Raw genomic sequence first — 4,837 nt, 5'->3', positions numbered from 1 at the left:
CATTGATAGACACATTTTTGTGTCCGATTTGTCTCGATTCTATATATTGTTAGGGCTCATTTTTGTACTTATTATGGTGTTTTATTTATTTGTAGGTAATTTTGGCTAATAAATATTTTTGGAAAAAATTGGCTCGAAAAGTTGTCGGAAAGCACCCGGAGGACATTTGCTATTCGGACTCTCACTTTGGATAAGGGTAACCTAATTACTAAGGGTCATCTCATTTCCAGGCAGTTGCTAATCGCACCCCTACTCTGGATAAGGGGCAACCATCTTCAACATTCAAAAAAAAGGATTTTGGCGGGAAAAAAAATGCAGTTAAAGAGCAGTTTTGGAAATCGTGATTTAGAGGAGTTTGAGGTCGATTAAACCTCTGATTTTCATAGGATAGACTCCTTATGGGTCTAGGAATATGATATGGGTGTTTAAATCGATTAGATTGGGCTCAATCGACGGATTTTTCTCACAACAAGAAAATATGGAAAGTCACGTGTGTGACCTGTTTTAGGGAATTTTAGAGTGATTAAAACGTTGTAAACCTTCCCAAAGATTTGTATCTATCTAAGAAAGAGTTTAGAATAAAAAGGAAAGCTCAGAAACGCGTAGAAATCCTAAAACAAGAAATTGTCGCAACTTGGCCGTGAAGAGAAGGAAAGAGATTTTGGAAGATTTGGGAGAGATTTAATCGGTATTTTTTATATAAATAGATGTCTTGGGTCATATATAAGAGGTGTCGAGAGTTTGGGAACCTAAGGAGAGCCATAGAAGAAGAAATCAGAGCTTTACCAAACTCTGTTTCTGCTGCTGCTGCTGTTGAAGAAGAAGAACGCGAAGAACATTGACCCTCGGTAGACAGTCGCAGAAAAGTGTCGTTGTTTAACAGCTGAAGAACATTAAGTTGTTCAGGGAAGTCTTATTCTATGGTCTTAAAATCAGCGACAAAGCAACAGTTTTTCTGTAACAGTTCCATTGTAACAGCTGTTTTGCAACACCAATACACTGTTGCATACAGTCTGTGTTATTACTTTTCACCCTTTTAATCATCTTTTGAGCAACAAACACATATTTTGAGATCATGATTAATATGAGGAGCTAAACCACATTGCTGAGGCGATAGAGGAAGCTATTTTTTCAACAAAAAGTGGTATATTCTATTGTATCTTTTTATTTGCAATAATTATATGATTATTTGCCTTGAATTATTATTGAATATGATTTTTATTTGAGTGATTGTGATCTATTTTGATGGAGTATGCTTAGTTTTAAGACTTTTGATGCTTCATACTTGGTATTTACAATTATTACTTTTGAAAATCTACTTGTTGCAATATTTTAGAATCAAATTAAACAAGAAAATTGCATAAATATAAGTATTGGTTTAATCACTTTGAAATTGGAAAATAGTGGAATCTTAGCCTCAGTGTTTCTTTTAGTATTGATATCATCTTTGATTGAGTTTGCTATAATTTTCAGTGAGTTTTCTATTTTAATATTAGGATTTAAGTCTAACTAATATCCTTCACAAGTATGAGAATCGAACCACTTTTACCACTATCTACAAATCACATCAATTTTTGGCGCCGCCGACGCGGACTTGTTTTTAGGGTTTTAGATTTTTTTTTTTGTTTTAATTATTTTTGTATTTTTTTGGGTATTTATCTTGTGTCTACAGGTTCTGGATCATAAAGAAAATTGAGCCAAGGAGTTTGGTGATTTCATAAAGACTTGGAGCTAAAGATTAAAGCAAAAAGAACAGAAAAGAAGACAATTTTCTTTTAGACAATTTTAGTTTAGGGTTTGTTTATTTTATTTAAAAAAAAATTGTATTAGGGTTTATTATTTTTGTAATTTTTCTTTATTTTTTTGGACTTTTGGACTATTGGACGTTGGGACATTATTTTTTTTATTACCCTACGGAAGGGTACTTTAAATATAAACTGTTTGCAGAGAAGGAGGACAATTACGATATTGTCTCTGCACCTTGGGTTCGTACACTAGACATCGGAGTCAGTGGCCCGAGTCGACTACAACCGATTCATCCCCCGTCTGGAACGGGAGGTAAGATTCTAAACACTCGCGAATCCCCCGTCAGCGAGTTACTGGATTCCTTCGTATGCATATATGTTGAGGACTGAATACAGACATTTATTTTTCTAGTAAAGGGCAAGGCCTGGCCATACAAGATAAGGGTTCGGATTTCATCACCGTTCTCTTCTTGCCCGCTTTAGGAACACGTAACCTACGCGAACCTAAGCCTAAAATTTTGACTAGAACGAGACCGATAGGGTAACGAGCTTAACAGGAAAGTCATTCGAAAAATATTGGTTACTCTTTTAAGCATACTTCTAAGTTCTTGACGGTTTCTGTAAGTTGAATGCGTGACTGCGCCGCCTTGTAATACCGGTGAGGCCTTGGGTATCAAAGCTCCACCGAGATTCCCTCGCCTCTATTCAACTTGCGTTAACTCGGATTGATTTCAGAGGGGTTCGCTTAAATTGTAACGAATTCCCGTTCGAAGGATTAGAAGCTGGTCTAGAAACAGTCTAAGTGGAGCCATCATGCTTTTTGTTTGATAGAAATAAATAGGTTTGATTTGGTTGAGTCGGCCTTGATCTGTGTTTGCTTACCCTTCCAATTTAGAAAATTCTATTGTATGCCTGAACATAAAAGAGACGCACTAGGTAGATTTGTTAAAGAGAAACCTGGTAGTTCGAAGCGTCTCGATTACCTTAATCTAGAAAGTCCGGCTTTTTAAGAGTCTGTTTTTGAACGTTCTTTGACTGAGGAGAGAATCCCTATTGCTCCGATAGCGCCAGAAATGACAACTTTGAAAGCTTTGTTGAATCCAACTAGGACTACCCGTCATTCGTGTATTAAGTTAGCTGAAACGGAGGCACCCTATGAACTGAAACCTGGGACCTTACAGATGCTCCCAATCTTTTTAGGGAAAGAAAATGAAAACCCTTATTAACATGTTAGGGATTTTGAGGAAATTTGTAATACTCTAAGAATTAGAGGCTTAGATGATGATGCTTTGAAACTTAGGTTATTCTCATTTTCCCTAAAAGATAAGGCCAAGTCGTGGTTGTATGGTTTGGACTCCGAGTCAATTGAGACATATGAACAATTTACATCTGCCTTTTTCAATAAGTTTTTCCCTAGGCACAAAACATCGTCTATTAGGACGAAAATATGCACCTTTTCACAACAAGAGGGAGAATCTTTATATAGGTATTTGGAAAGGTTCAATGATTTTTTATCCCAGTGTCATCATCATGGTTTAGAAAAGGTTAGGCTAGTTCAGATCCTTTATGAGGGTTTAGATTATTCCACAACGACCATGGTTGAGTCTCTATGCACTGGTGGATTTGAAAACCAAACTGTTGATGCGGCGATGGAATTTTTTAATGAAATCGCCGAAAAAAACCCAGCAATGGGAAAATAGTAGGGCACCCCAGAAAACAATTCTTTTAAGTAGAGGAAACGTTAATAGGGTAGACGGAGGCTATGAATCAGATGCCAAAATTGCTGCTATAGCAAAAAGGTTAGAATCCTTAGAAGTGGGCCAGACTAGTGGTAGAGTGGAGCCTTTTTGGGAAGGCCAGAATATTGAAGAGCAGGCCAATGCTCTTTATAATAATATTAGATTTGATAACCGTCAAAAGATTGACCCATATTCAGAAACCTATAATCCTGGTTGGAGAAACCATCCGAACCTTTCTTGGTCTAAGGGCCAAAGTGATTAAATATTTTTTGTGGGTTGTAGTAATGAGGTTCAAACTCTCGGACTTGTGAAGATTAAATTTAAAGATTTGATAAAATTATATATACAAAAATATTAACAATGGGTGCGAGAGGTAACCAAGACACTAGATTCCACTATTATGCAAAATTGAATGATAAATATTTCAAAACTCTATTCAATTCTTAAGTCCTCTTTTATCTTTAATTCACTATCAATCATACAGATTCTCAAACATTATTTGTAAACCTTAAGCATAGATTATCAAGAGATTAAACCAAGCATAACCTATCAAACTGAATAACAAATAATTAAGACAATCATTCAAACAATTTAAAACTCTGCAAAAGAAGCGATTAGGTGAATTATATAATTAAATGAAATAGTTACCCATTTATGTTGCGTGAATAGCTTCCTCCATTGCCTTGGTTACGAGGGAATTAGCTCATCATAGTATAAATGCTCTCAAAATAATTTATTATGGCTCAAAAATGATTTACAAATGATGAGAAGAAGAGAAAATGGTGTAAAACTGTAATCTGCGACGCACAAAAAGCGTCACAGAATGAACGATAAAAGACAAGTGCTGCTGCTGTTTAGACTGCGCTGCGACCCACGAGTGTGCGTCTTAGACACTGTTCATAAACGACTGTCCTTGCGAGTCCGTTCTTCGTGTTCTTGGTGTTCTTCATCATCAGCAGCAGAAGCAACATAGTTTCATCAACTCTTGATTTCTGCTTCTCTGGACCTCCTCTCGACCCCAAACTCTCGACACCCTCTCTGCTCAACCCCAGCAATCTATTTATAGCCAACATACCCATCGAATCTCGCTCATTCACTCCATATAATTCTCCATTACTCGGAAAATATTTTTTTCCATTTTGTTCACTGTCAGCCGAGATATGATCTTCTCCATCCCCTCTGCCTGCGCATATGAGCTGTAATACTTCCATAGTTGCATGAACACTTAAGAAGATCATATATCTTCCCCATTTAGTCCACAAAACTTCCCAAAAATTCCTCTCACAGAGAACTCGAGCGTATCTTCCCTGTTTAACACTCGATTGAAAGTTAGCGGATTCTAGCCAAATTTAA

Source organism: Papaver somniferum, chromosome 5 (assembly GCF_003573695.1).
Source record: "Papaver somniferum cultivar HN1 chromosome 5, ASM357369v1, whole genome shotgun sequence".
NCBI lineage: Eukaryota > Viridiplantae > Streptophyta > Magnoliopsida > Ranunculales > Papaveraceae > Papaver > Papaver somniferum.
Note: the sequence above shows the minus strand (reverse complement) of the source record.